We start from the raw sequence: 22,412 nt of genomic DNA on the forward strand, positions 1-22,412 counted from the left end.
CACTCCCTATTAAAAAAAGTACTGTATAACTTACACCATAGGATGATCCAAACCGTCCAATTGATGGGCCACATCGTAAATAGGATGTTCCCAAAAAACACATTTCCATGCGATGATCCTAGCCATGCAGTCTATAGAGGAACGGCATATTTAGGAAACATTTATTGATTGGAGGGTTGTAATTATCCTATGGAAATGAATTTTGGCACACAACCTACTTACATTGTGGCCCATCAAATGGACGGTTTGGATCATCCTAAGATGCAAGCCATACAGTGCTTTTTGAAGAACAATACTCAATGTAAGGACTTACACTATATATAAAAACTCTCATAATCACACCATTTCCCTCTAAATCATGGGGAAGCAGGTCAAACTTGCCGGGTCAAATCGACTCCCTATGTGTCTTTAAGATATTTGGGGGTCGATTTACCACTCCCCTTTTTTTATCCATTTTCTCCATTGCCTTAGAAAAGTCATGGTTTGGAAATAAATGAAAAGAGAGCATTTCTAATGCAAGATATGCCCCTTCGATCTCTCTACCTTGAAGGTGTCACGCATGTAGAAGAAAAGTAATGAGTGAGGGGGGGCCTCCAAATAAACTATAGTTAGAGGGAAATGATATATTCATCCCCTTTTCTTAATCGGGACAGCCTCCTCTAATGTAAAAGCGTAGTTGTAAATACACCAGAGGGGCTGTCCCAAATAAGAAAAGGGGTCGAATATATCACCTACGTTGTTAAATATGTTGTTTCAATAAGATGTGTTGATTATAATTTCTAAGTTAGTACCATTTGATCGGTACATTTATTTATGATTCCAATCCTCAGCCAAGTAAATACATGGCTCCTGCTCTTGACACGACTGTGACCATCTATCAAGGCCCACCGAGAGATTTAACGTGACTCTGTTCATTGTCACTATATTTATTGTCACATTACATAACCTTTTCAGAGTTTTTATATGATGTCTGACCGTGAGATTTACAAGGGCAGGGTGGCAGGCAAAACCCTGCCCATTTGATTTTTTATCTCAAGGGGAAGTAAAATAAGGTAGTTTGACTGGATAAAAAACCAAAGGGGTCGGCCACTATATAAATTCTCACCTTTACAAATCCTGCTAAGTTGCTTTTATGCAGAGGAAAAAAAAAACACTTTGCAAGTTGTTATTGTTGAAAAAAAAAAACTTGTTGAGGGTACTGGTGATGATAGAAAACAGAAACTTGTTGCTTCAAGGCGTGATATCACTTTCCTTAAGACAAGATTCGCCCCCACTAGTAGTGTGCAAAGGGGATCCGCGAATTGCCTCCAAGATACAATGAAGCCTAGTAGGGAAGCCCTACTAATGTTTGATGACGCGTAGCACTAGCGGAATCAAATCCGAAATGCCCTTCCGAAACTCTAGATTCTGTTTCTGCAGAAAAACAGTATCTAGAACAGTAAACAAAAGAAAAACAGTATGTAGAAATACTTAGGGATTTTTGTAGGAGTGTAGAAGAGAGTGTAAAGTCTGTCAGAATTGCCAATTCGATTTCTATCTGAAATGATCGAATTCTGCATATTTTATAGACCACCGGTGTCTTTTCAGTGTGAAAAACACCTCTACAGGGCACCTTTCCAGAATATTTGAAATCTGACCGTTAGATCGCACCCATTGATATTGAACGGTCCTGATCGATCATAGATGTGACTGTTGGTTTAAGTAAAACCTCTCTCCAACCCAGTCATCGTTAGATCAACCATCTATGGTGTGGATCGCACCCCCTTGGCACTCGACCGTTGGGGAAAGGGACACAACCCATTTGATCACACCCTTTGACCGTTGGAGTTATGGGCCCGTTGGGCCAACCGTTAGGCCCGAACCGAAGCCCAACCCAACCGGTCGGCTTGATGGGCTTACGAACCATTTGGCCCGCGAAGTGCAAAGTGCGCCAATAAAGAGCCACTATGCGCCCTATAGCCCATTGCCCACGCCGCGCGCGCGCGTGAGCGTGTGCGAACGGTGCGTTGCACCGTCCCGCAGGTCCAACCATGGGTTCAACCCAATGTGCAATCAAAGAAGTAATAGAAAATGGTAGTGCTTTATAAGCTCTTCTCTTTCTTTTCTCTCATCCGGTACGGGACTATCTTTTCAACTACACTTCTACATCCTTTTGTAAAAGCAAATTTTTCCAAGAAAATATTTTCTTTTTCCCAAATGCTTTTGATAAAACTTTTTCCAAAACATTAATACATGATTTTAAAAATGAAAATCCAAAATCACTAACACAAGTTACTCACTTTTGCTTATTAGGTCAGTGTATTTGATAGAAATAAGTGATAAACTAGGCTGATAGCCACCTCGAGATCAAGTCTTCTGTCCCACACGAGGACATGTATCTTTGTAGACCATCGTTAGGCAACCCACATGGTTTTGGAGCTTTTGGTCCCATTGCTCATTTGACAGATGTGTAAAATAACATGCTACAATATTATATAAACATCATCTGCATAGGTTAAAGTATTTTGATATATTGTTAAATGGTGCCGACCCTCAAGTACCTTGGTAGCAGTACCACCCTTGATATTTGATCCAACAGCAGTCAACTGTTGGATCAGTCTGCTGTTGGATGTTAATTGTAAAATATAAGTTCGGATTATGTTATACGGGAGGGACTTGATAGGCAATTTCGCGGAAGTTATTGCATTTGCATACGGGAAGCCGGGAACAGCCGGCCGCATGTTCACTTCTCGGAAGATTTTGTCTCATGCATTAATGTATCTGATGATGTGGCTGTTCTCACATGCAAAAGCCAGCTGCGAAATGGCTTTCCGCTAAATGGCCTAGCAAGTCCCTATACGGGAATAGATGTCAAAGTTTATCTCAACTCCCATCGACCCACGGCATAGAAGGAGACAATATTTCAACTCCCATGAACACACGGCATAGAAGCTTAATAAAATCTATGTACTTTGGCCCAATTAATCTCTATGAGGCCCATGACCTGAATGTTCAACTGCTGCCATTTATGTACATTGACTCCATCGGATGGGAGAAGATGTGGAAAAGTCGCGTACTCACAAAAGACTCATAGCCCTCCCCCAAACTTATAGGCTCTTTTTGGGACAAATCGCATCCATCGATGCCGTTCGTACACTTTTGTTTTAATATGGGTCGCCCCATCAGATGATAGGTAGTTGAGAAGAGTCACAGCCCAAGAGATGAGTGCGACTATCGAGAAAACAATTTCATTTACTTGGTATCTGATGACTCACCCACCATGAGGCCAATAATCTACTTTGGTGGTTTTGGTGGTGAGGATCCAATGGAATACTTGATTATATATACAGAATTTTCTAAATTTTGTGATGTGTCGCCCTCGCCCAAAATCATCCAATCCACTTTTTGGTGAATGGCTGAGATTGAATAACCTATTTTTCAGTTAGATTAATCTTAGCCATTCACCAATAAGTGATGGGCTGATTATGATCATTTTTAGGGCCCAACAAATGCTAGATTAGGTCATCCAACTATATAGAACCCTAGATTGTTTCCATAGGATGATCCTAACCCTCTGATCTATAGAGGGATCGATCGGATGGTTAGAATCATCCTATGGAGACGATCTGTGGGATATAGCCTATTTACATTGTGGCCCAACAAATGAATGGTTTGGATTAGTCCTATGAAGTGGGTTTCACGGTACTTTTTAACAAATATGGGACGTTGAGGGGCACTCTGAGTATAAATAATAGAAAATTTCTATTATTTGTCATCACAAAATAATAGAAAGGGATTTGCTAGGGTCCATTGCATGAAGGCATTTTGTGGCTGGTTGTTGCATCTGAGAGCAGCCACGTAGGCTCACTGTCGCTTTGTAGAGAGAAACTTGGAATTTAGGGAAGTGATGACTCAGCTCTGTATTTCTTGGAACGGAGCGAGACATGCCGTATGTCAAGAATCTCCTTTAGAACATATGCAGACCTCCATGGAATGGCGTCCCGATAATTCAACCACTTGTCCCAAACATTAAACGGCTAGGATCATACATGTGTCCTCAACCTCTTCACGGTAAAATATTAAAATAATTAAAAAAAAACACGTTTTTTGGGTGAAATTTAGGGGAAAAACATTGAGGACCCACTCCCACATTATCAGATGATCCAAACAGTTGAGATCCGTAATGCTTATAATCGACGGCAAAGTATAGACATCCATAGAGATGAGAGAGTTTAGATTATCCAATGACTATGAATTTTAAGATATGTAAAACCTAGGCCCAACAATTAAACGGCTAGGATCACCCAATGATGTGGGCTCCACTGCATTTTTTGCTGTACTTGCATTTACATGTCCTCGGTAACTTCTAAGGATTAAAAGGTCTTATTCCCCTCAACACACGGCATAGAAGGAGATATGACTTTTTCACTATAAATGTACATCCAACATGTACAAAAAAACTCAAAAACCACCAACATCCATGGCCTTGGAGAAATCTCTATCCCGCTTCGCTCTACTTTTCTATTTTGTGATGCTTTCTTGCCATCCAACAACGGCAAATTCGGTAGAAGCAGAGGCACTCCTCATCTGGAAAGCCAGCCTCTTGAACCAAGCTCCTCTCAATTCATGGTCTCTTCACAATACAACCAATAAAAGCCCATGCAATTGGAGGGGGATAGCATGCAACCACGAAGGAAGAGTCACACAAATAAACCTAACAGATGTAGGTTTACGAGGTAAGCTCTATAACTTCAAATTCTCTTCCTTTCCAAAACTCGCCAATCTTGATCTTAGCAACAACGAGCTCTTCGGAACAATTCCTTCAACTTTAGGAAACTTGTCCAACCTTGCCATGTTGTACCTCCACCATAATAAGCTCTCTGGCCCCATCCCTGAAGAAATAGGATATTTGAAAAATATGGTTCAACTAGTCATCTCCTATAACATTCTAGTAGGTTCCATTCCTTTAACAATAGGAAACTTGACCAACCTTACCCATTTGTACATCGGTAACAATAGTCTCTCTGGCCCCATCCCTAAAGAAATTGGAGATTTGAAAAATATGGTTGAACTTGACATGTCCTCTAACATTCTAACAGGTTCCGTTCCTTCCACATTAGGTAACTTGACTAAGCTTTCCATCTTGCACATCTTCAGTAATAAGCTCTCTGGTCACATCCCTAAAGAAATAGGAGATTTGAAAATTTTGGTTAACCTGCAAATGTACTCTAACATTCTAACAGGTTCCATTCCTTCTACTTTAGCTAATCTTAAGAAGCTAAATGTTCTATGCCTATTTGAAAATCACCTTTCTGGTTCACTTCCTCATGAAGTATCAAGTCTAATAAATTTGCACAGACTCGACTTGGGGGACAACAACCTCTCAGGATATTTGCCGCAACAAATTTGTCAAGGTGGATCACTTAAATATTTTACGATCTACAACAATCAATTTACAGGACCCATCCCAAAAAGCTTGAGAAATTGCACGGCGCTAATCAGAGTTCGGCTTGAGGGAAACCAACTCACAGGTAATATGTCTGAAGACTTTGGAGTTTATCCAAATCTCACATACATTGATTTGAGCTACAACCAGTTGTCTGGTGAACTCTCTCCAAGTTGGGCCGAGTGTCAAATGTTGACAAGTTTAAAGATCTCAGGGAACTTGATTGCTGGAAAAATACCACCAGAGTTTGGAAATTTCATTCAACTAAGAGTACTCAAGCTTTCCTTTAACCATTTGGTAGGAGAGATTCCGAAGGAATTTGGGAGCTTGACATCTTTATTTGACCTGATTTTAAATAGTAACCAACTTTCTGGTCGGGTACCACTAGAAATTGGAAAGCTGTCCAATTTGGAGATCCTTGACCTATCAGAAAACAATCTGAGTGGATCAATACCAGAACAACTAGGAGACTGCTCAAAATTGCAATATTTGAAATTGAATAGAAATCATTTGAATGGAAGCATTCCATTTCAAATCGGCAATCTAGCATACCTACAAGATGTACTAGATCTTAGCTGTAACTTGCTTACAGGAGAAATATCGCCCCAACTGGGAAAATTACACATGTTGGAAATCTTAAATATTTCCCACAATAAGCTTATTGGTACAATTCCATCTTCTCTAGCAGGTATGGTCAGCTTGACATCCATTGATTTATCATACAATAATTTGGTTGGTAGTCTTCCTAACAGCAACCCTTTTCAACAAGGGACATTTGCTGGCAACAAGGGTTTATGCGGCAAAGCTCAAGGTTTGCAACCATGCAATTCCACGCCAATAAACAATGGTGAACCAAAAAAGAGACACAGCGTTATCATATTGATCATTCTTCCTCTTTTGAGCGCACTATTCTTTCTACTTCTAGTTTTTGGCATTTCTTCCTTTGTTTGCCTTAGAACAAGAACTGCAGAGGGACAAAGAAATGAAAGGAATAAAGACCTATTTTCGATATGGAATTGGGATGGGTGTATTTCTTATGAAGATATCATTGATGCAACAGAGGATTTTGATGACAGATACTGCATTGGGGAAGGCGGATATGGGAGAGTTTACAAAGCATATCTGCCAACAGGGCAAACAGTAGCTGTAAAAAAACTTCACAAATTGGAAGATGGCGAGCAAATTGATCAGAGAAGTTTCAGAAATGAGGTACGTGCATTAACAGAAATCCGTCACCGCAATGTTGTCAAGCTTTACGGGTTTTGCTCCCATCGTCGATGTATGTTTCTCATTTATGAGTACATAGAAAGAGGAAATTTGGCTAATATACTAAGCAGTGACGAAGGGGCGATGGAGTTGGATTGGGTGAAGAGGGTTAATATTATTAAAGCTGTGGCACATTCTTTATCATACATGCACCATGATTGCGACCCGCCAATAGTTCATCGAGATATCTCAAGCAAAAATGTTTTATTGGATTCAGAATTTGAGGCTCATGTATCTGATTTTGGTACTGCTAGAATTCTAATGCCGGATTCATCCAACTGGACAGAACTTGCAGGCACTCGTGGATATGTTGCTCCAGGTTAGTTCCTCCTATACTGTGCCTACTTTATTGTTGCGGTATAATTGTCTAGAAAATTGTGTCTTATTTTATTGTTATATCATTTGGCACACCTACGGAAGGACAAAATGTTTTAGACCATTGATGTGATTAGCCCCATATACTAAGTCTCTGTTTGTTTTGGATTTTGAAAACTGTGTGGTAGTCAAAAACTGATTATTGGACTCAAAATTAAACTAACATTTAAGTCCAATATTCAGTTTTTGTCTCACAATCGGTTCTCAAAAGTCCAAAATAAACAAGGCCTATTTCTTGCTCAACCAAAACAAAAAACTACGTTAAAATCAGAGGAAATTTTTCTATATGTCACTCTGAGCAAGTGACTGGTGACTACTAATTATCCAAAATTTTGGGTATTCCTTACAAGGAGACTTTACACAACATGATTTTTGTAAATTTTCCAACTTCAAAATGGTAGATTAGGATATGGATTAGCTTAATTTCTAGTGTTTAGATTTAGAATTTTTTGACAAAGTATTAGCCTATTTTTTTTATTGTACCTCGATTGTGCCTAATGGGTCACATTTCATCTGCCATCTCTGAGCATATTTTGGCCAGATGATAAGTTGCTAGCCAGCACTGACCTGATCCAACGGTTAGGCGAGAATCAAAGTAAAATTCATGTACAAACATCTCTCGTCAGGGTCTGCCAATGTACGGTTTCAATGTGCCTTAGCAAATGTTAAGGGGCATGAAACAAATTTTACCTCCTTTTCCCCACTTAAAAATGGGCATAAAATTCGTTTTACGCTCATTTTACATGGAAGTCTCTTTTCGATGAAATACTTGTTTCATGTTATACAATTAAGAGAATTTTCTCTCTTTTTTGAATGGTAAGAGCATTGTTTAACCTAGAAATTTTATGTCATTTGACTTCTTTTTCTTTTTTTTGTCTGGCAGAGCTTGCTTACACAATGAGAGTGACGGAGAAATGCGATGTATATAGCTTTGGGGTTTTAGCACTTGAAGTGATAATGGGAAGGCACCCTGGAGATATCATCTCCTCCTTGTTAACATCATCATCTGAAGTTGGGCAAAATCTACGGCTAAAGGATGTGTTAGACCCACGGCTCCCAAATCCCGAAGACCAAGTTGGAAATGAAGTTTTTCTGGCAGTGTCAATGGCACTCGCGTGCGTAAATGCAAATCCACAAACTCGGCCACCCATGCAACACATCTCTGGAAAGTTCTCTCGAACTCCATCTTTTCCAAAGCCATTCCACACAATCGAAATGTCTCAACTGATGGAATTTCAAGTGTAAATGGGTTGGGTCTCTTCACCTACTCAGTTATATTGTATAGGTCAGTATTTCATATAGTTGATCAAAATAAGCGAAGGACTAGGCTGATTGTCACCGTCGAGATCAAGTCTTGGGTCCCACTTGGAGACATGTATGTTTCATTTAGACCATTGATCTTTGTAGACCATCATGAGGCAACCCACATGGTTTTGTACCTTCTGGTCCTATTGCTCATTTGAAAGATGTGTAAAATAACATGCTACATAGGATGATTCTAAAATAAAAACCTCTACAGATTGGAGAGTTAAGATCATTTTATAGAATTGATTTTTGAGGTAGAACCTATATAAGTGAAGGCCCAACAAATGAACGGCTTGGATCATCAAACAATACGAGCTCCGATGTATTTCTTTTTTAAAAAAAAAATTACACTTACATGCGATCACATATAAAATCTATACAATCTAGAGAAATTTACCTTTATGGCATATTTGAAATTTACATTTATAGGATATTTAATTAAAGAATTTACATTTATAAGGTTTTATATGTGCCCTCATGTAGGTGGAAATATATGTGCCCACATATAAAATATTTCCGCCTACATGGGGACCCATGTTCTTCTCCCTATAAAATATTTCCTCCTGCTTGGGACAGCCAACTTCAGTGTATCTATGATTGGAGAGAGGCTAATCTTCTTCACGTGAGAAGGATTCAACGGCCTGATTGCAACGTTAAGATAAGTAGAATTAACAGATTTATTAGAAAAAATTTAAACTGTTAAACTTTTTTTAAAAATAAATATAAATTTATTGGGTTACCCGCGGGTTAACCCAACCCGCGCAGGTTGGGTCCGGGTACCTGGAAAACCTACTGTAGACACCCCATTTTGACCGGACCATTTTCCCCAAAATCGAATAAATTCTCGAAATCGAATAAAGTCCCAATCCCGAAGTTGAGTCGAGTTCCCGAACCAAATCCCGAAATTCCTGAAGAGATGTGCCTGTACCAGTTTGGTAACCACCAAGGCCTCCTCTATTTGCCCTTCGTTTTCACCAGGGACCACCCTGTTGTGCGTAAGGATTGGTAATAAGTGTACTAAGAAGGGTTGTCCATGGAAGAAAGAGAGGGCAAATATATGTTTCTCTTTATAAAAAAGGGGTGGGATAGCCGAGCATGGGTGCCCATTAAAGCAAATAAAAAAGGGGGTAATGGGGATGTTGATAAAAGTGTAAAATCCTCCTCTAAGGAGGGCATTTTTGGAAGCTTGCATTTCTTTCTCAACAAGCCACAAGCATAGGCCATTGGATCAAGGAGGTGAAGTGTAGGGCTTAGATAAACTAGACATTCTAGGTTTCTAGGGTTTCTAGGATAGAATTAGGGCAAGAGGGAGAGGATCAAGGGTTGAGAACAACCAAGGAAAGGAAGATGCTACATAGAGGGTTATGATTAGAGTTAGGGATACAACCCTAAGTATAAAACAAAGGGAGTTCTTGCATGCAAGGAGGAGAGGAGAGAGATTTTTCTATAAAAAAAAAAGAGAAGAGGAGAGAAACAGAGGAGGGAGAGAGGCCAAACGAACTCCACCACCACCACCATCTATCTTGCCACCACCTTCATCTACCCCATCCACCACCAATCTCCACCATCTAAACCCACCTCACCTTCAAATCCATTTGTTTTTTATTTTTTATTTTTCACTTGCAGCAACCACCATCCCCATTGATTCCGGCGAGCTTGCCGGAATCCCACCACCAACCCTCCTTTGAGCTCTACCAACACATCCATCACCATACACCACCTCCACCTCCATCACCATTACCCGCCGCCTTCACCTTGCTCTGCAACCCCGACAACCACCACCACTGCCGCTTCTTCTCCGGCCACTCCTCCACCTTTGCCGAGCCACCATCTCCAGCCAAGCGATTCACCTTATTCCCAACACCAAAAGCCCCAACCACCGAAGCCCAAACCATTTTTTCCAACCCCAACCACCGAAACCCATTTCTGCATTTTGAAAAATCCGGCACCACCACCACCGTCCTCTACCTTCATCTCCACCACCATCGGCCACCCACAGCCGCCACCTCCTCCTCCATCTTCCCCTTTCTCTGCAACCTCCACCGCCAGCCGCCACCTCCACCAAACTCACCACCACCATCAGCCTCCACCCGAGCCACCATCTCCAACCACCCTCTCCGGCATCCTCCCACCACCGCACCTCCACCATCTCCCCAAACCCAAACCCTCTGCAACTCCCAAACCCACAACTCTCTGCAAACCCAAACCCATCAAAACCCAAACCCAAACCCTCTGCAAACCCAGACCCGTTCTCCGATTAAACCCAATTCCCGGCCGGAATCCCACCACCTCCATCTCCGGCTCCCACCGGCCAACTCCCACCTCCCTCACCTCTGCAACTCCCAAACCCACAAATCACCGCACCACCCAAACCCAAAACCCATTTCGAAAACCCAAAAACCCAGCCACCACCTCCATCAGCCGTACCTCCACCAAGCCTCTTCCACCGAAACCCACCGAAAGCTTCCCCTTTACCATCTCTGCAACTTCCGACCTCAACCCATTCTTCTCCGATCCCATCTAAATCCGACCAACCACCACTTATTCCGGTCATCTTGACCTCTAAAATCCAAGACCCAAATCCATCTCCACCACCTAGCTCCTCCGCCATTTCCACCTTGCTTTGACCCATTTTCTTATTAAACCCTCTCTTCTCCATTTCAAAACCCACCACCATCTTCTATAGATTCCACCCAACCTAATCAAACCCAACCCGACTTATACCCCTTGGTTCGCACCCTGGCTAGCCCCTGGTTGTACTCTGGTTCGCACCCTGGTGCACCCTGGTCCGCACCCTGGTTCGTACCCTGCTTCCCCCTGGTTAGACCATGGCTAGTCTCGGGTTTGCTCCTAACTTAGACCCGACTCACTTGACCCTAACCATTAACCCAATCCAATCCAACCAAGTGGGATCCCAACCCAATTCCAACTGAGTTAACCCTAGCCAACCTCCCTAGTCGAGTTGACCCAACTCTCTAGTGGAGTATGCTCAACCTCTTTAACCGATTGGACTCTCCCCTTAGTTGACTCAACCCATTTCCGGTGCCGACACTAAAGTTCCAAGGAATCCTCTGCATTGGCAATTTCCCTCCAAACAGGTAATACTCTTCCTTTGCCTCGCTTTCGACTTTCCTTAGAGTTTGGGATTTTCTTTCATTTTGGGGCTCCTTCCGTTCCGTTTTCTCCTTCGAGTTCTTGCATTTCGGGATTTCATTCGGTTTTCGAGATCTTCATCGATTTTCAGAGTTTCCATCGGGTTTAGGCGATGACGGACGGCAACCTCTTGAGCCAAAACCCCCTTTCGATCAAAATGGATAAAAATACATAAAAATCAAATAACATAAAAAAAACACTCAAAGCGTTTTTCGAAAAGCTGTTTCGAACTACGTTGGCTTGATCCCTTTCTACAGGGTACGTAGGCAGCTTGGGATCGTCATCCCAAGTTCAGTCAAACTTTTCAATAAAATCATTTAAACCCTTCAAAAAAATTATTTCAGCATCCAAAAATATCTTTCAAGCTTTTCTCAACAATACAAAAACCAAAATAGGCAAGGATGATGATTGCCAGGTCATTCGGAGCCTTCTTTTTATCTCATTACCGGTTTTGATCGTGGTTTGCCGGTTTTATCGGTTTTCCGACGTTTTATCGGGTTTTGGGACGGGCGACGACGTAGCGTGGCCCCTTTACAGGGATTGTCCTCGCTCAGCCCAACGATAGGCTATGATGATCGCGAGACTTGTCCGATTTTAGCGGACCAGGATCGCTGAGCTCGATTCCTTTAGAATCGCTCCCTGAGTCTATCGTATGTCCCATTTTCTTTTCCCTGGCATCCTGGGTTTGCGCATACCGTCTATTTTCGGATTCCTTTCTTTCCTCGCATCTTTTAGCTTATCATGTGTTTGTCTTTGGTTCCGTGTGTGTTTACTTTCAGCTTGCTTGTTTCTTATGCGTTTAGTTTCACCTGCTTATTTACTTGCTTAGCTGTGACATTTATTGGCTTACTTATCATGATCATATGCTTAGCTGTAGATAGTTACCGCTTTTCTACTTATCATATCTGCTATTACTTGCTTAGCTGTAGTTGTGCATGCGGATGTTATTGCTTTCCTAGATGTGATGGGTTAGGATTAGATGCGGTGAGTTAGGATTTGGATGTTTATTTTCTTCTGCCCATCCCCGGGTCATGCATGCATAGATAGGCGTTTTCTCGGGGATACTCGTTCCCATTTCATATGATTTTAGCCCAAAACTCTTCAAAATTAATTAAAAATGGCATAAGAGACCAGGTGTTTGCACTTGGGCGAATTGAGGGCGCTTAACACCTTCCCCATTCGTCATCAGGCACGGACTTTTGTATCTCTGGTTATCCGTTGCAACAGAGTATTTCATGGGATCCAGGGCCTACTTCCCTGGATGACGACTCTTCTTTGTTATAGGTACATCTTGGTTCCGGGCTAGTCCTTGAATCGAGAGGTATCTCATTTATATCGCCACCCATGCTGTGAGTGGCACCATTTCGAGAGTTCCTTGGTAGAGCTCTCCTTCACATTGTGGAGATCTTAGAGGACAGGCGATGGGATCTCGTGTCCCCCCTCGCACATTCGCCGTCCTCGGGATCGGGGTCCACACCTACCTGTAGAATCGCGGGTATTTTTTACCCGTACCCGCGGGTTACCCGTTTGCCAGGTCTAGAGAGAGGAAGAGGAGAACGGAGAGAGAGGGTGGGGGATAATGGTTAAATGGGTGGAGGGAGTAAAGGTGGTTTTAGAGGAGGGCGGTTATGGTTTTAACCGTGATTAGGTTTTGAATGACAGGTGGGGCTTGTCTAATTTGGTGGGTGTATTACAGCTAGCTTTGTAAGACTATTAAACTAACTAGCCGTTAATAATTTACATGAAAACATTAAAAATACGTGCTTTTATGACTAAATAGCCTTCCATCTCTGACATGGGCTAATGCTTGAGACTTTAATTATCTGTTTCTTATCAAGTTCAATAATTTTTTTATTTACATTGAAAGAAAACTAGTATTTATGGGTAAAAAGTAATGGAGCCCACAGGTATAGTTGGGATCATAGTTTTAAACTTCGACTGAAATCCAAATTCCGAATTTTGCCACCGAATTTTGGATTTCGGTCAACACCGACACCGAAACGGCCGAAACTCACCAAATTTCAGAAATTTCGGCAATTTCAGTGAAATTTGGAAAAAATTATTAATTATTTATTCCTTTAGTGAATTTCAGCTGAAATTACCAAAATTTCGGCTCAAAAAAAACATTTCATGCGCCTTTACCGAATTTCGGGGATTTCGTCAAAAATTTCGGTTTTGGTTACCCCTGAAATTTTGGCTTAAACCGAAATTTAAAACCTTCGTTGGGATAAGATGAATGGTCCAATAACCAAAATCCAATTGAGCCCGTCTATAGTAACGAGTCGCATGCTACTATTGGCTCCAAATAAAGTGCATAATGACCAATAAATAATGGCTCCACATATGTACTAAACAATAATCTACTAGTAGTAATTAGAATGGCATAACAAAATCAACCCTAATATACTGGTTTCATGTGACTTGTGAACTACGAACCTGAACAGGGTCTTAGCAAACTGATTAGACCTGGCAAACGGGTAACCCGCGCGGGTACGGGTACGACCCGTGCGGGTACGGACCCAACGGGTACGGGTAAAAAATACCCGCGATTCTGCGCGTAGCCATTTCATGTACCAGACCGCACCCATGCGGGTACGGGTCAACCCTCGGGTCACCCGCAAATCCCGCAAATATATATATTGTAATAATTATCTGATTTGACCGTATCTGTTTTTACAGTAATCGTCATAACTTTCTATATTTTATTAGTTTTTTTTTGTAATTTTACAACTTTATAACCCTTTCTACGTAATTTGTTATTTAAAACTTTATAAACTTTAGCTATTTTACTTTTTTCTTTTTTTTTGCTACCAACATTTGCCATTGAGAAACTTTGCACCCACACGGCCACATGCCGAGAAGTTGCCCGAAGAGAAGTTTGGTAGCAAATTATTATAAAATAAAAAACAGAAGGAAATGTTATCAACACTCTCTTTTCTTATGAGCGCACTCTCACTTTATTAAAAGTATGGTATGGCCCACACCATAAGATGATCCAAACCGTCCATTAGATGGGCCATAGCCTAAATAAGTTATGCTACAAAAATCATTTCCATAGGATGATCCTAACCCTCCAATCTGAATGTTAGAGGGCTGATCCTAATCCTCTATAGATCGGAGGGTTAGAATCAACCAATGGAAATAATTTTGGGGCATAACCTATTTAGGCTATGGCCCATCTAATGGACGGTTTGGATAATCCTATGGTGCGGGCCATACCATACTTTTTATAAAGTGAGGAGTTCCCTCGTAAAAAACACTAAAACAGAGTGCAGATAACATTCTAAAAATAAAATAAAAAAATACAGTAAAAATGCGGGTGCCCGCGGGCATGTTGACCCGACCCGACCCGTGTTTTTGCGGGTTGGTCACCCGCGGGTTAGATTTTGACAGGTCACTAAACTTAGACCCGTGCCCGCAAATTTGCGGGCGGGTCGGGTCGACCCGCGGGCACGGGTCGCTTTTTGCCAGGTCTAAAACTGATCAACAAGGTAACATGGTTCTCTTTTTTCTTGTTACTATCCCATTTGTTTCTGAGACAAACCTCACATTTTTTATTTCATACAAGAACAGAAAATTTAAGGACCAAAAGCACTCTTTTGGTGAAATAACTCAACTCAACTCAATAAAGCCTTTGTCCCAAACTAGTTGGGTCTGCTAAAAATTCATGAAGAAGGTAAAAGGAATCTACCCGGCTCTAATCCTAGTTCTAGTTGGTTTTGATGATATACTTATGTTAATTCCTAGTTTTGGCACCAAGACTATATGCAAGAACCCTAATAAACAACAAAATAGAGGAGAAAAAATAACAATAAAAAACCAAAAACAAGGATTCACACCCCAAGAAACAGGGGTGCTACCTGTCTAAACCAGCTAACCAGTCAAATGAGACTCCGCAAAATTATGAATAAATATTTCCTGAAAACAATAAAAATGTAATAAATGAGAAAGTACTGCACCTCAAAACTAGAGCTCTCCCTCAAGATATCAACTAAGAATCTGAGGCTTCGGATGGGTTCAGACCATTCCTTGAAAATTGGTTCCCCAAGATGCCCCTCTCTTGCTGCAGACCACGCTGGTGGAAACCATTTCCCCTTGGCTTGTTACCGTAGTCCCTGTCGCTACCGTCTTGTCCGCTTCCCCGCCCAAAAGTTCGGGCACCTAAGCGGCCCCTAGGAGTCTCTATCTGATAACCACCCCTGCCTCGGCCCCTTCCTCTTGTCCAAACATTTTGAGTGCGGCAGATTTATTGAATCAGAGATGGGCAATATATCTGAAATAGTAAAAATAAAGAGCAGTTTTAGTAATTTCCCAGAGGCCAGAGGAATAAAAACAGACCATGTTAGAAAAACTAGTGCTACTCCAATCATGTTAAACCATGGAAATTGATTGCTAAGTATTTTACCATTTTGTCGACATTTCCAAAGCGCATCAGTAATGCCAAAAAACAAACCAAGTGCCCAGCTAGCTAGGAAATTGCTCATTTCAAGTGCCCAGCAATGTATATTATAATACATTCCAAAAAGGACTTTTTAAGTGCCCAAACCGAGGAAGGTATATAATAAATTCCAGAAAGGGGTTGGTATTACCTTGAATTAATTATCTAACACATGTGGAGTGTCGCCTAAATTTCATAGGTCATGCACATACTTAAGAATGATTTTCATGTGAGAAAAAAAAAGAACAAATCTATTGCCCAAGTAGGAAAAAAAGATCTTAGTTCTAACTTGCTTAGAGGAAAAATATCGCCCCAACTAGGAAAATTACACACGCTGGAAATCTTAAATGTTTCCCACAATAAGCTTACAGGCTCAATTCCATCTTCTCTAGAAGATACGAGCAGCTTGACATTTGTTAATTTATCATACAATAATTTGGTGGGTGACTTCCTAACGGCAGAGCGTTCCAAGAGGAGACTTTTGTTGGCAACAAAGGTTTATGCGGCAATGCGCAGGGTTTGGAACCGTGCAAGTCCTGTCACTAAATATTGAAAGTTCTTTCTCTTTTGAGCACACTATTCCTTCTACTTCTAGTTTTTGGAATTTCATTAAATTTTTGCCACAGAACGAGAAATGCAGAGGAAGAGAGAAATGAAACGAAGAGATCGGTGTATTTCATATGAAGATATCATCGATGCAACAGAGGACTCCTTTCTTTAGTGTGTTAGTTAGGAGTTCGCCTTTAGAGTTGCTGTCATTCATCCTCGTTTGAGACTAACTCAGTCTTATTAGAGCCTTCAGTGCTAGGGATCTTAGATCGTTTTCATTTTTCTTGGGGCACCAGTTACTTGTTGTGGATCATCTCTTTGAGGCGTTAGTTGCTTGTTCGGGGTTTCCTCTTTTGGATTTAGGGCTTTGCCCTAGTTTGTGGTTGCGCTTGCGTGTTCCCTTTAAGATTGAAAACATTTAAATGTTCAGAGCATTGGAATATTTAAAAATCCGAAAACATTAGAAATTTAAAACATAAAAAACATTTGAGAAATTTAAAACATCAAAAACATTTGAAAAATTTTAAAAATATCAAAAACATTTGATGAAAAACACTGCATTGGGGAGGGAGGATATGGGGGAGTTTACAAAGCAGCTTTGCCAACGGGGCAAGTAGTGGCTGTAAAGAAACCTCACAAATTAGAAGATAGTGAGCATATTGACCACAGAAGTTTCATAAATGAGGTAAGGGCATTAACAGAAATCCGTCACCGCAACATCGTCAAGCTTTACGGGTTTTGTTCTCATCCTGGATGTATGTTTCTTGTTTGTGAGAATATGGAAAGAGGAAATTTCGCTAATATCCTAAGCAGCGAGGAAGGGGCAATGGAGTTGCATTGGGTTAAGAGGGTGCATATTATTAAAGTTGTGGCCCATTCTTTATCATACATGCACCATGTTTGCGTCCAGCCGATACTTCATCGAGATATCTCTAGCAAAAATATTTTATTGGATTCAGAATTTGAGGCTCATGTCTCTGATTTTGGTACTAAATCTAAAGGACGGTTTGGATCATCCTATGGTGAGGGCCATACCATACTTTTGATAAAGTGAGGAGTGCAATCATCAAAATACAGTGGTGCTGACAACATTTCCCTAAAAACAAAATTTCTACATTTTCTTGGAAAAAATCATTCTTGCTAGACCAGGGAAGTCTTTTTTTCCGATGGAATATTTTTTTCATGGCCCCTAAGAGGATTACTACTTTAAAAATCATTCTTGCTAGACCAGGGAAGTTTATATGGAAGTCTTCTATATAAACTTTTACCTAGATCCAAATGGCCCGTAAGAGGATTACTACTTTAAGAATACAAACTGTTTGTATGCGTTCTCTTTCCTTTTCACTAAAATAAAATACTTTGAATGAATTAAATTTTCCTCACTACATTGGTTCCTATAGTATTCCCTTAAATGGTTTTTATTGTAGATGCATATATATTGTTTGGAAGTATTCAAAGTGGCCCTAAGTTTTTAAACAATTAAGAGAATTGTTTAACATAGAAATTTGGGATTTATTGGGCAATTTCATGGAAAGTCCACTTGAGATGAATTAAATAAATAAGACAAAATCTGCCAAAAAGTCAACATGTGTGGCAGTTCTCAAGTGCAAAAGCCAACCTCGAAATGGCTTTCGGTGAAATTTCCTACCAAATCCCTAGAAATTTTATGTTTTTTGATTTTTTGATTTTTTTGGCAGAGCTTGCTTACACAGTAAGAGTGACCGAGAAATGCGATGTATATAGCTTTGGAGTTTTAACACTTGAAGTTATAATGGGAAGGCACCCTGGAGATATCGTCTCCTCCTTGTTATCATCATCATCCGAAGGTAGCCAACATCTATGGCTAAAGGATGTGTTGGACCCACGGCTCCCAAATCCCGAAGACCAAGATGGAAATGAAGCTGTTCTGGCAGTATCAATGACTGCAGAGGGGCTGATGTACTTCACGTCAGAAGGATTCAATGGATTTGATTGCCACGTACACTGCAGTTTGGTGTCACGTGTGATGAAAAAGGGTGCATTTATCATTTCCCTTCTATATATGGGTCAGTTTTAATAAGAGACGAACTAGGCAGATAGTCACCGTCTAGATCAAGTCTTGGGTCCCACTTGGGGACATGCATGTTTAATTTAGACTGTTGATCATTGTAGACCATCATGAGGTGGTTGTTCTCTCCTTAAAAAAGTTGAGCGATGAAATATTTGCTTTCTGTGAAATTGTCTAGCAAGTACCCTATAGTTATTTAATTAAGGAAAGTAATTAAAATTTCTTATTCTAAATGGAATTCAATATCTCCTGAGGTTTTGTTATTTTAGGGGAAAAAAAAGCAAATCGGAGAATTGCATTTGGCAAATTGGACCATTTGTCCAATTTTCCTACTTGATGTCACGTGAAAAACATGGGTTGCCATCCCTTACCCAAGACTCACAGAGTCTTAAAATTCATAGTATGTATAGAGGAATTTGATAGGCACGGCTCACTTTTGCGGGAGAGAACAGCCACCTCAGATGAATTAAATTAATAAGACAAAACCTGCTAATAAGTGAGCCTGTGTGAGCGTGATGTTCGCTCATGAAAAAGTGACTTGCGAAATGGCTTTCTATTAAGTTGCCTATTAAATCCCTATGTCTAGATGGTAAATACTTTATATATGCCGCTTACATTTTGATGTCATATTCATCCATTTACATGCTTTGTTATTTGAGCGTCCTTTTTCTCTCTCACCCGGGCTAGTGTGAGGGGGTCAAATTGCTCCTCCACAAAGCAACCCGTGATGGCACTAAGTCTTCACAACTTAGTCAGCCAAACCCTCCCTCAAGTACACAATGAGGCTCTCTCAAGAAATGGGACAGCGCACACAAAGGAAAAATCAGCACACAAAATGCATACAAAAGCATACACAAGGGACACCAATTTTTAACGTGGTTCTTCCAATCAATATCTACTCCACGAGCAACTCCATTGCCATCATCTTTCCCAAACTCTTACTCTAGGCCAAAGGCATTACAAGGACGCTTTTCTCTCACAATACACACAAAAACCCATTTCCTATGTGCTTGGGCGTTTTTGCCTCATATAGAGTAGTTTTGGCAACCAACTCAAGGCCATTGGCCAATGTACAACACTTTCAACAATCCATGTGCATTTGCACTTACAAATCATTAGCCAACACTTGGCAAAACCAACCAAAACCGTCCAGCCATGTTGTCCATTCAAAATGAATTGGTTTGCCTCCAAAATCCGCATGTGCAACACCACTTTGCCCATTGCCTTGCTGCCATGTATGCATTCCAGTGCCAAAACCGCCCAATTGTTGCCTTCCTTGTTTTCAAACATTCATAACCGCCCAACTGTTGCATTCCAGTCCAAGCATGCCAGTAGTCCATTTTGAACCATTTGTAACCGCTGCCTCCATGTGCAAAGCTTGGGCACTACGCCCAGGTGCTGGCCACTTGCCACATGCTTATTGGCTTATCGTTGCCCACCAACCCAGTGCCCATCAGCCACCGACCCAGCCAGTGCCCACCAATGCGTGCCCGTGCAAGCTATGCATAGCCCATGCCTATGCTCTATCCCATGCCAAAGCCTTGGTCCCATGGCCTTCCTCCCACCTTGTTTCTTATTGGCCTAACTCCCTAGGCCCATCTTGGCTGTTGGCAAGGGTGCAAGGTGCCACCACAAGCTAATGCCTATGCCACATTGGTTTTAGGGTCCAATAGCTAGTTACTTTACATTTGCTCTATCACGTTAAAATACTGATCTGAAGCGCGAATTTATAGGTAATGGATTAAAATACTCTCGGATGTGAATGGATATTATAAATGAAAGAACATTTCCTACACACTTGTGTAGGTAAGTTACCTACGCACTACCTTAAAATACAGTGGGGGCCCACATTGTTTGGGTGATCCAAACAATTCATTTGAATGGTCCTCACATAGATAGGGTGTCCACAAAAAATCAGATCCATAGGATCATCCCAACCCTACGATTTGTGGAGGTAAAATGGACGTGTATAAACCTTCACAAATTAGTCCATTTTTTGCCTCCATAGTTTGAATGGTTAGGGTCTTATTAAAAATAGCACCCTCAACTTCAATAACTAAAACTAATAAAATAGTTTCTTTTCAAAATGGATCACTCTTTTTTTTTTAAATTTCATAGAGAAGAAAAAAAATTAAACAGCGACAAAATATTAAAGGAAATCAAATGCATGCCAATAAACTTCATTAAAATTATAAAATTGCCTTGTATCTTTTCAATGATTTTGGGGAATGCTAGATTCACAGGCACCCTTGCAAAAAAGAGAGTATAGGACACCCCTAGTCAATTTGCACTTAAGATGGCACAAAAAATTTAAGAATGTTAAACTGAAGGGTGCCATAGCAAAAACCAGCTACAAGGCCGCCCCGCATTGGACCAACTCACAAAAGTGCATTTTATTATTCATTTAATTTTACATTTTTTGTGTGCCATTATAAATGCACTATGGAGTCCCCGCGTCTGTTTGTGTTTCTTTTAATAGGAATTTAATCGGATTCCAGTCGATCACCGAGTTAATTTGCATTCTGCATGCATCGATGATAAAGCCATCACTTAGAGCCCAAAAAAGAAGTGGCATTCCCTCAATTATCAGAAATCCAATCCAAGGGGACAGAATTCAATTGCCCTTACAATTGTATACTGGTCATTTACTTTACAAATTGTTGTGCCTGCACATTCAACACACATCACACGCTAACTCACACATACCATTCACTTAATTTAGACCAGCTAATCAACACCAATCAGAAATAGTCATTTTAGTTGCATTGGACTGATGAGAAATTATCATCTGAGTGGGTCCTACTCCTGTCTATGATCATTCACTTAAAGAGGTAACCACATTAGTTGTCTCTTCTTATTTCCTCCCACCGGACACGCCAAAGCCAAATAATTTCTATGTACATTGGCCCAATCACTATGAAGACCATAGAAATTATTTCTATGTACTTGATTATAATTAAGTAAGATTACTAGAAATCTTCTCATATTTTGTCAATACCCTTGATCAAAGCAGGGATAGAGGGAAGAAAAACACATCAACAACAACACGAAGACAAGGAAAAACACACCACAACTTAATATATTAGGACCCGCTCCCACATAACTCGTCTCTTCTTATCTCCTCCCACCGGACACGCCAAAGCCAATAATTTCTATGTACATTGGCCCAATCACTATGAAGACCCGCTCCCACATAAGTCGTCTCTTCTTATCTCCTCCCACCGGACACGCAAAAGCCAATAATTTCTATGTACATTGGCCCAATCACTATGAAGCCCATGTCATGAATTTTCAATTGCCGCCATTCGTGTACGGTCATGTAGGGTCAATATCCAACACGCTACTTGCCAATAAGGTTGGAAGTTGGCCACAAAGAAGATTGATATGTGATTTTTGTCATTGATTAAAAAAATGGAAATTGTAAAACCGAGTGGTACGGTTGGAAATTCTTTTAGTAAAAATATGTATTTTTCTTATGCAACTTATGTTGAAACGATTTCGTTGTTTTTTACAAATTTTTGCATAGACTAAAATTTTATGGCATTTTATTTCTTGTTCCGCACTAGCATGTATATGTTTTCCTATTAGCTGACTTAGATTGGAAAAACCGGCTGGGTTGTTAGCTCATTATGTGGTTTAACAATTTTCAGATTCCGAGGTGGTAGTAGACCTGGTGAGGAATTCAGGCGCTTGGATTGGAGCGTAGGAGATTTCCTGCTTTCTTTCAGTATTCCAGCTTTGAGAATTTTATTACTTGATTAAGGTGATTGTCGTTGAATAAGTATTATTGGATTCAGATTTAAATAGACTATAATATATGTATTTCATTTGAACTTTAATTGGGACTAAAACTT

At 40.6% G+C, this 22,412-nt stretch overlaps 1 pseudogene; it reads left to right on the top strand.

Moving 5' to 3' along the window:
• Positions 1–4,459: 4,459 nt before the first annotated feature.
• Positions 4,460–22,412, top strand: part of LOC143891279 (uncharacterized) — a 32,514-nt pseudogene continuing 14,561 nt past the window's right edge.

The sequence above is a fragment of the Tasmannia lanceolata genome, unplaced genomic scaffold (genome assembly GCF_043159265.1).
Source record: "Tasmannia lanceolata isolate RefF3 unplaced genomic scaffold, GAP_Taslan_0.1 ptg000013l, whole genome shotgun sequence".
In the NCBI taxonomy this organism is placed as follows: Eukaryota; Viridiplantae; Streptophyta; class Magnoliopsida; order Canellales; family Winteraceae; genus Tasmannia; species Tasmannia lanceolata.